Here is an 11,427-nt window from a genome sequence, read left to right as displayed (position 1 = left end):
GGTATCAATGTGGATTTCACAAGTTTCAAAATCTCCCCTCCCCCTACCGCATCCCAAAACCAGTCCAGCTCGTCCCTGCCTCCCTAACCTGTTCTTCCTCCCACCTATCCCCTCCTCCCACCTCAAGCCGCACCTCCATCTCCTACCGACCAACCTCATCCCGCCCCCTTGACCTGTCCGTCCTCCCTGGACTGACCTATCCCCTTCCTAACTCCCTACCTACACTCACCTTTACTGGCTCCATCCCCGCCTCTTCGACCTGTTTGTTTCCTCTCCACCTATCCTCTCCTCTATCCATCTTCTATCCGCCTCCCACTCTCTCCCTATTTATTTCAGAACCCCCTTCCCCTCCCCCTTTTCTGATGAAGGGTCTAGGCCCGAAACGTCAGCCTCTCTGCTCCTATGATGCTGCTTGGCCTGCTGTGTTCATCCAGCCCTGCACCTTGTTGTCTCTGCAATAGGATTGACTTCCTTTAACAGACATGCTCCAGGGCCTTTCTGGGATGTATCTGATTCCAATTTGGTCAGGAGCCATAATATTGAAGAACACACTTGTTGAGTGATGAAACACTTTTGAGAGATTGATAAAGACTTATGCATGGTATGCCTTTGTAGTGATCTCAAAGAAGAGAACTTTGGTTGCAAAATTCAGAATATATTAGGATAAGAAGTTGAAGAAGCTGAGACTGTTTTGTGAATCATCTTTGACTTGTGGTAAACATTTTTTGTACATCTTCAATTCTGGTAGGATCAGATCTAATACCTTTCAACAAATAGATTGATCTGAAAAAACTAATTTGGTTCATGTTGATTTAGCATCTTTTAACTTTTGAAAACAAGGTCATTTTCCTTGCAATTGTCACAAGATTGAAGATTTGTGTCATTCTCTCATTTAGTTCTTTCAAGGACTGCAATGTCATCTGTGATACTGACTCAACCTGATACATTCTTGATGGTATGATCCATGTATTATTGGAATATATCCCAGTTGACTGAGGAGATGGTATCAACTGAAAGGTGTTCTTGAAGTTGTCAGTTCCTGTGACTCCAGGGAAAGATTTATGGATCAATATCCATTTGTGGTTTTGAGTTTGAAAAATGCCAGGCACTGAGATCCTGGGTTCAAGCTGTTCCAGAGTAGAAGTCTTGTGTTGGCATCTTTTTAGTGGAATATTCAATGCCTTAGATGACAATGTACACCTAGAGTGCCATCTTTCTTTCAAAGCACAAGTAAGGAAGTTGCACCAATCACTATGATATGCCACTTTCTGCATGATGTTGTTTTGTACCATGGAATTCAATTCCAGTTTGAGTCATAGAGTCATACAGGATGGAAACAGACCCTTCAGTCCATCCAGTCCATGTCAACCATAATCTCAAACTCAGCGAGTCCCACCTGCCCACGCATGGCCCATATCTCTCTGAACATTTCTTATTCTTGTACTTATCTAAATGTCTTTTACATGTTGTAACCGTACCCGCATCCACCACTTCTCTGGCAGTTCATTCCATACACGAGCTACTCTCTATGTAAAAATAATTGCCCATCATGTCTTTTTTAAATCTTTCTCCTCTCACCTTAAAAAAATAGCCCCTAGTCTTGAAATTCCCTACACTAGGGAAAAGACACCTGCCATTCACCTTATCTATATCCCTCATGATTTTATAATCCTCAACCTCCTACTCTCCAGAAAAAAAGGTTGAGCTTGTCATGCATGTGAAAACTACTTACAGGTTTGATGCCAGGTTGGGCATCATATGTTAGTTGTAACACTGCAACACCTTTACAATTGCCAACAACGTCAAACTTGTCTGGGTAAACATTAATTAGGTCATAGATAGACCTGATAATATGGTCTGGAATCTTTGATGTTACGACTGATGTGTTTCTTACCTCAAGGATCATAAGAATATGTAGATCTGTGCATACTAGCATGCAATAAAAGCTGGGATAGCTGTTGACCGTTATAAAAGCTTTCAGTTGTCCATCCCAAGGATTTGTATCGACATTTAAGATGGATAATGCCAATGCACGGGATGTCAGACCCGTTATAAGCAATTTGCAAATCATCTCTGGACTGCACCACACTGTGCCAGTTTCCTGAGTACATCTTGTGTAAAGAGATGATATTTGCACTTGAGCCAATTCCAGTTTTGGCATATAACTGCCTGTTGTCCATAGTTTTGTGTATATCCCTTGGATGAAGGTAAAGACTTCAGCTATTCTGGCAGCGATCGTGTGGCATGTCAAATAGACCACAAGTACTGTTTGGCCAAGATCTGTAAATTGTAACCCTGAATGCTTACTTACCACAAATGGAAATTTGGGAACATTCTTGATATTGTTCCTTAGTTGAGTCTCCACATGCTGCTTTGGAGTATTACATTCCACTGTACATCTCACTAGGCAAATGGATTTCTTGCATATTTTAATGTTTGCACAAAATTGCTGAACACTATTTAGTTGGTGAGATAAGCCACATTTCATACAAGATTAGAATATTTACTGACCTTGTTGATTGCTGTAATATTTCCTTGGAGTCAAGTACCTGAAGACATTGCTGGACTGCTGTAATTGCCTTGAACTTGGGTGTCCATCTTCAAACAGTGCATCGATGTATATCCTTTTAGTTTGTCCAGAAATGCTTTTATGAAGCAGTTAATCAGAGTAGAGGAAATGATCAATTTCATTAATCTTCCAGCTAAGTCAACTTTGATGAAATCATATTCATTGTTTGCTTCAACATCTGCATAAGATTTGATTAATTGCTTCAACTTACTATTGCCTAAAGACCCTGTATACTGAAATTGGCTTAAACTTCAAGCTGGCCTTCCAGAAGTTGAAAAATTGATAGGATTTGTAGGATAAGAAACACCAAAGGAGCCACTGTCCTTAATCCTTCATTTTCCAAAGCAACAAGGTGTTTGACTACTTACCCTTCCTTATCAGCTACTTGTTAATCCAATAAGTGAAGATTTATTCTTTATTTAAATAGCTGAAACTCTGGCAGGATGTCATCGGTCACTGACATGTGCTTAGGTGTTGGCTTTCCATTTGCCTTTGTCGTTCTATGCTCTTTAGAATACCCATGTAGAAATCTCTATTGCAGAGTAATGATTTCTTTTTTGTTGACCTCCCTTTTTTGTTGTTCCTTACGAGCTTGGGTCTATATGTGGCAATTATGCCAAAGAAGAATTTGGAGTGATGTTATGCATTGTCTGGGTTCTGTGCTTACTGATTATGCAGAGCAAAGATACAGAAACTACAGTAAGCTGCTACTGAATCATAGTTTCTGCTTCCACTACTGAACAGGAAGTAGGTACCTTTATACAAGAATGTCACATGTCACAATATCATCTAACTGTCTTAAAGGTACACTACCTGTCTAATCTGGGAGCTATGTAATATTACATCGCAGATATCTTCATCAGATGGAGGTGAACTGACTAGCTATGACTTTTCATCTTTAGCATGTGAAAATCATCTGACCTTCTTATTTCTTTGTCACTTTTCCTCTTGAACTGTTACTGTACCCATGGTAAAGCTGCTTCTATACTCTGCTTATTAGAAGTCCTAGGATTTTGACGTAGCAACAATGAAGGAATGATATATCTCCGAGACAAGATGACATGTAACGTCAAAGTGAACCGGAAGTTGGTATTGTTCCCATTCACCTTGTCATGCCTTTCTGGAGTAGCATGCTGGAAATCAAGCTCTGCTATTCCTGGAGTCATCACAAAAGTTAAACATTTTAAAAAGTATGCAGAATTCCAAATTTACCTGCTGTGAAGAGGGTCACTTGACCTGAAATGTTAACTCTGATTTCTCTCCACAGATGCAGCCAGACCAGCTGAGCTTTTCCAGCAATTTCTGTTTTTGATTTTGTTCTCAATTTACCTGTCTTTTGGACTCAAGTTGACAGAAATCATGAACCAGGCTTCTGTACTTAACAAAAATTATTATGTATTACATGTAATTAGAGTATAATTACAGGTAAACAATTATGAACCTTCAGCAGAAAGGTCCACTAATGAAAACTCTAATCCCCTTATAAACTCCTCCTTACACATCCACACATAGACTTTAATAATAGAATTTCACATAGCCAAGACTTCACAAAGATGTAGTGTAATTCTGTAAAACATGTCTCACATGTTAGCTGGTAAATAAACCTCAACATGTGATTAAACCAGCACCTTTAATAACAATACCAGTTGTTGAAGGATCATTCAGTCGAGTATTAGTACATTGTGTAGGACCATTAACAAAAATAAAAGGAGGACATCAGTGTATCCTTACAATTATGGATAGGACAACCTGATTCCCAGAAGCTATTCCTTTGAGGACAAGTGCAGCTTGGATTGTAGTGGAAAAGTTAACTCAGTTTTTTATCTGTTGTTAACTACTGATTGAGATACAATCTGATGTCTAAAGCTTTCCAAGTCATTAGCATTTTGATATAAAACAGCTGAAATCAACTGCACATCATACATAAGCATGGGGAGCTTTGGAGAGTTGTCATCAGACATTCAAAACCAGAATTAAGGCATACTGTCATGGATACCCACATGACTGGGACAAAGGATTAGATTTTTCACTATTTGCTACCAGAGACTCCCCAGATGAATCTATTGGGTTAAATCCATTTGAATTGATTTATGATCATGAGATTAGAGAATCAAAGAATCCCTATAGCCCATCAAGGCCACACCAACACTCTGAAGACCATCCCACCCAGACCCATCCCCTAATCTATCCCTGTAACCCTGCATTCCCTGTGGTTAATCCACCTAGCCTGCACATCCATGGGACACTGTGGGCAGTTGAGCATGGCCAATACATCTAACCCGTGCATCTTTGGACTGTAGGAGGAAACTGGAGCACCCAGAGGAAACTCACACAGACATGGGGAGAATGTGCAAACTCCACGCAGAGAGTCGCCCGAAAGTGGAAACAAACCTGGGTCTCTGGTGCTGTGAAGCAGCAGTGCTAACCACTGAGCCATTGTGCTGCCTGATCTATAAAAATTGGTTAGGGAAAAATTATTGATCCAGAAAGTCAAATCCTCAATAAAAACTGAAAGAGCTGTGGATGCTGGAAATCAGAAACAAAAACAGAAATTGCTGGAAAAGCTCAGCAGGTCTGCCAGCATCTGTAGAGAGAAATCAGAGTTAACGTTTTGGGTCCAGTGACCCTTCTTCAGAAGCCAGACAAATCCTCAATGTTGGATTTTTTGTCAATATTTCTGGGATGACTCACAGGAGCATATAGGGTAACTCATTTAAAAGTTTCACAAGCAGAAATGAAAGAATGGACGGATGAACATTCACCAACTAGAATGTCTGAAAGGGGAAATGAAATATTGGCATTGTTGCGCTTGAAACTGAAAATGGTCCACACAATGTAGTTAGGAGGGTTAGTAAAGTGACTTACCTGATAAACACTCCTAATCATAGGAAGAAGAATTGATAATGTCACTTAAACATGTTGAAAAGATAGCATCACATGGAAGAGGATAAGGAGGAACAAGTGTATCAGGTAGTAAGAATAGTGGAAGATGAAAAAGACAATAAAAGTGAGGTAAAAGGGGAGCAGACAATTCTCAAAGCATCCTCCCACTATTTGAGAAGCTGACACAAATACTGGGACAGATCGACACTGTTCTCAAATTTAGAGGAAGGATCTTAGAGGACTACTGTGAAAATATCACGTAATCTGTAGAGATACACCTGGATATACTATGTTAGTTCGGTATGATGTGGGTGTAGCAAAGTCAGGATTGATAAAACAGCATCCTTATCAATTGAGCCAAGGAAAACAAGGTAAAAACAGAAATTCAGAACGTGTTAGAAATCCACTTGATTCAACCCAGTCAATGCAGCTGGAATTCACCATAAGTGCTAGTTCCTAAACTAGATGAAACAACTATATTCTGTTTAGATAATAGCAAGGTAAATGTGGTCATAAACACAGATTCATACCCAATGCTATCCTTTCCAAGACTGACCTGTTGAAGGGATACTGACAAGTGCCATTAACATTGAGGGCCAAAGAAACATCTGCTTTTGTCATGCCAAATAGATTATACCAATGTTGAGTTGTGCCATTTGATTTAAAAATTGCCAAGCTACATTTCAGAGGCTTATGATTTATGAAGATGTAACAGTGTAGTTGAGGTTTATTATAAAACATGGTTTATGGAGAGGTGACCGGTTGTAAATGACAAAAGCCACCAACTGTATGATTGGCTCCTGGGTAGCTGAAAAGCTTGTGGGTTTAATCGATATTGCCAGAAACCTTCAGACTTCAGGAAGCAAAGGTGGTGTGTTGTTCTGCAGTAGGAACTACCTGAAGCCTGTAGAAAACCAGTTTATTTTTTTGTCATGAGTTGCTGTAAGTCATTTATTTTAAACAATAAATCAGAGACTGTATAATATGTGAACAAGTTGCTCTATGCCTCCTGTAAGTAAGTGTAAAATTCTTGCAGAAGAGAGATTGATGTGCAGCAAGTCCTGACCAGCAAATGGATCATTTCAGTGAATCTCTGCGGACAGGGATTGCTGAACTACCATCCCAGTTTTTTCCTGCATCCATAGCACCTTTTTGTTTGTCTGTTTGCATCTGTGTATGTGGATAGAGGAAGTTTTATAAGGGGGCTTAAAGTTTTAATTGTTGGAGTTATATTGTCAACAGTTCATAGTTGTTGATGTGTAACTAGAATTTATTTATAATAAATAGCAATTTTTGGTAAGCGCAGAAATCTTGTCCATGTTTTCAGTTCATCTGGCTCTAAATTGACATGTAAATTGGGGAATCTTTGCATACATTGATACAATCTTTAGCTTTTCTGATGATTCTGGGAATAATGGGGCTCAATTTCCAGCATGTCACCCTGGTGACAGAAGACATAAAAAGAGAAAGTCCTGGAAAAACTAAGGAGGTCTAGCAGCGCCTGTGGAGAGAGAAACGGAATGAAAGTTTAGAGTTCGATATGACTCTTCTTCAGGGCACCCAGTTTACAGCATTGGCTAAAGTTAAAATTCACCACTTCTAGCCCTGTCCTATTGAGATCTAAACTATGATCCAAGCCTATAAAGTGAGCAGTGAGTATTTATCAAGCAAGTACTTTAAGAGTTAATAGAACATTCCGAATCAAATGCATTACGATTGCTTATTATTTTCAGCCATTTTTCATGAGTAGCCTGTTTTATGAAGTCCAATTCATTCTTAACTTTGACTCGTAACATTTATTGGCTGGATGAATAGTCATTTTGTTCTGTTGATGCCAAAGATTTTGAGATCCGTGATGTCAATGATCTTGCCCAGGGTGAAATTTGATATTTGAATTAATCAGCATCTGTTTGAATGAATGGCACCAAGTGCCCATACACACAAAAGTACTGTAGAGTGTCATTTTCCTGACACTCTGAGGGCAGCCTTTAGCGCTGACACAGTACAATGGGTAATTTACAGTATGAGTTTCAATCGTATTTCAATACTCTTTGCGAAAGTGGCCCACATTTTGGTTGACATGATACAAGATCAAGATGGATGTCCTGCAGTAGCTTAACTTCACCTTGTCAGTAATTCACTTCCACAAAATCTTTTCCTCTGGTGCTTGATGTATCTTTCACAGCCAGACATGGCCCCAACCTTAAATGGGATATAAAGTCACCCATAAGTCACAAAGAGTCAGTGGCAATACTCTGACTGCAACTACTTGTTAAGGCTAGTACAATGGTGTTTGGAAGGCTCTCAAGCTGAAAAAAAGTTTGAGACGCAGAGAAGAATAGTGCTTTATATACTCCTTTTCATTCAACAAGCTGAATCTGGCTCAGAGTTTTGTGGTGTAATTGTGATAAATATTGCGAGATGTTTACGTGACTTTAAATGTAATGAATTGCCATAGTCCCCACATTGAAAGGCAACAAAGAGATACTAACATTAAAGACATGACATAATAGAGTTAGGCCCTGAATAAATGCAATAACACAGTGATTTATTAAACTGCAAAATTGGATAGTGAAAGCCATTCAGTTCCTGTAGAGTTTTCACACACACCAGTCATGAATTACATCAAATTATACAGTTTACAACCGAGAAATTGCCCATTCGGCCCAACTGGTCTATGTCCGTCCATACGGGCCTCCTTCCATTGCTGTTCACCCAGCCAAGTCACACTTTTCTCCCTCATGCATCTACTTAGTTTCTCCATAAATGCATTGATGCTATCCACTTAAGTGCCAACTAAACTTATTGTATTGTGCAAGTTGGGTGAAGTGGGTCCTACATGTTCCTGCTGTAATTGATACTTTCTGATCAAGATTTCTGAGCGTGGATTTTCTCAGAAATTGTTCCAACTGCCTCCTGCACGGCTTTGGAGTGAAGAGAAGCCTCAAGGAATCTTCAGTCCATTTGTTTGCTTGAGTGTTGCACACTTTGCACGTGGAATCTTGTGCTGCTCGTGAGTGTGAGATTAAACGCTGGCAGGGGAATGTAATTGTGTGAGAGGTCAAAAATCAGAATCTCAATGGCAGGATGAACTTTTGCAATTAAGATCTCGGAACTTAAAAAGCGGGCTGAATTTCCCAACAGCAAACATTAGAAAGTCATTTTGCATGTATTTTCATATTATGCATGCCTATTAAAAGTCCAATTCAATAGAATTAAATTCCCCATCCTAATTAAGTTCTTGCTGAATGAGCTTTACATGCCTTCTGATTCCCAACTATGTGTAAGAGGCATAGAGCTGGACTTTGGAGTGACATGGCTTTGTCCTGTTTGGATAGCATTCATCTATGCCAGGCATTATTGATATTGTGTGAGGCCAATCTAAAGATGCACTGAGGATGAATGAGGAAGGGAGGCTGGAGTGTAATGGGTATGGATCAAAGAGGCTGGACATGGCTGGAAGTCTGGCTGGGCAAGGCAGGCACCCTAACTGGGGAAGGTAGGAAGACCCGGAATGTTTCACTGCAAGCACTCACTCTGAGAGCCAGGGTGCTACTCCTGGCTTTTAGGGAATGAAAGTCTGTCTAGGTGCCCTTTAAATCTGGTGCAAGGACCTTTGACCCCTTAAAAAAATGGCGACAGTGTCACCTTCCCCCACCACAAGATTTACCAAGCTCCTCACACATACACATGTAATGGACTAACAACCAGGTAATCCCACCTGCTCCTGAGTAGAAGCAATGCTGATCTGCCCTGAACTCAGATTCCATAGCAAACAATTCTGCCCTACATGTTGTGACCTTGTTAAAGCTCAGAAACTTCCACATGTGGAACAATCTGAGTGAACATCTGACACCACATTTTGCTGTTAGTGATGGGATTCCCTGCACCTCCCCATTTAATATTCATTTTGGCACTGGAAATGAATAGAAGTACTTTAAAAAATGTAATTAGGCCATTCAGAACCAATTTATACTTACCCTCCATTTCTTTGATAAATCTAATCATATCTTCCCACCCTATCTGCTGCTCCCATCATCCCTTTCACCTTCATCCTATCTATCCAATTCAATCTTCAATATTGATGTTATTTTAGCTTCAATCTCTAATTTTGGAGATTAAATTCCACAGCTGCTCAACATCTTCCAATGAGGGAAGATCTCCCACCCTCTGGTCAGAATCTAACTAGACAGCTATATTTAGTAACCTGTAAAATGTGGTTATAAATGAGTGTTATAGTACTACTACTATAGAAGAGCCTTACTCCAGGATAAAATGCCAACAGCCTCATAGAGTCTTTGTGTAGACACTCACACCAGCCCAAGATGAAGTATCTAACTATGCTAATGGCAGTTTCAGTCTGAAGCATGGAATAAAGCAGAAATGTACAAAACTCAACATCTGACTTGCACAAAGTAAAGTCTGGAAAACAGCAATGTGAATCTGTTTTAGTGATGTTGATTGAAGACTAAGTCTTCTGTTGGTCACCCCAGAAGCACTACATTGGCACCGTCCCCCTGGATTATTTGCTCAGGTTTCTGGAGTGGGAATTAGACATGCAGCTTTTTGATTTGGAGAGTGTCATGGCTAACATCATAGCCCACCAACAGGGTGAGCAACAATGATGTGTAATAAATGCTGGCCCAGCCAGCAACACCCACATCCCACAAATGAATTTTAAAAAATTACATTGAGATCGTAGCACCCAATGTCACCCTTCCATCCTTGCAAACAGCTGGCCGATATCCTATCTCTCTTTACTGTCCAAAGTTGTTGAATCCATTGTCACCTCCAAAATTACCGCTCACCTTTCCAGCAAATTCATGTTTGAATCCCTCCAATCATGTTTCTGCCTCTACTGTGATACTGAAACAGCCCTTACAAAGTCATAAATGATATCATATCTGATAAGCTATCCATCACCACCCCTTTTGATCTATCCACACCATCGTCCTCCACTATCCTCCAGCTGGTGGTGCTGCATTTGCCTGGCACCATTCTAATCTATCAAATTGTAGCTAGAGAATCACTTGCAATAACTTATTTTTCCACACCTTGACTATTTAGTCAAGAGTCCCTCAAGGATCTAATTTTGGCCCTCTTCAATTTCTCAAACTTTTGCTAACTGTCTGTGATCACATCCAAAGAACTGAAGATCTGAAGAAGGGTCACCGGACCCGAAATGTTAACTCTGTTTTCTCCTTCACAGATGCTGCCAGGCCTGCTGAGCTTTTCCAGCGACTTTGTTTTTGTTCCGAAGAACACAATGCTAGGTTACAGGCGTACACTGTGACACCCCGCACAACCTATTTGCACCCTTCCTCTGTCACTAATACATCATAATGTTTAACATCCAATATCGGATGAACAGAATTACCTGAAACTACATATTGTCAAGACTGACGCCAAGACCAGAAGAAAACTGTTTGGTAACCCCCAAACAAAAGTTATTCCGTTACCACCATTCCAACCCTGGTAAATGTCCGAAGCCAGACCAAATTATTCATAATTGTGGCTAAATATATACAACCATTGAAATGTTGAAGAAAGAGATGATAAACCTTTAGAATTTAAAGGCATCAAGGGCACATAGAAAAAATGGGAGCATGGCATTGAGATAAAGGATCAGTCATAATCATATTGAATAATGGAACAGGCTTGAAGGGCTGAATGGCCTACTCCAGCTCCTAATTTCTAACTGCCATTATGTTTGATCCTGAGGTAAGCTTCTGAGAACAATTATCAAAGTTACCTACTTCAAACTCCATTACATCACTTAACTGCACATACCTCAGCTCATATGCTGCTGAAACAGGCATCCATGCCTGTGTTACCTCTGGCCTTGACCATTCAGATATTCTCCTGGCAGTTTTCTAGTTATCACATGACACAAATTTGCACTCATGACAAACTCTGCTTCCTGTACCTTAGCCCATTCGACAACTTATTCTCGCAGCCTGGAATTCCTCAATTTA

This window comes from Rhincodon typus, chromosome 20, assembly GCF_021869965.1.
Source record: "Rhincodon typus isolate 14 chromosome 20, sRhiTyp1.1, whole genome shotgun sequence".
Lineage (NCBI taxonomy): Eukaryota > Metazoa > Chordata > Chondrichthyes > Orectolobiformes > Rhincodontidae > Rhincodon > Rhincodon typus.
The sequence above is the reverse complement of the archived record's forward strand: the minus strand, read 5'-3'. Positions refer to the sequence as shown.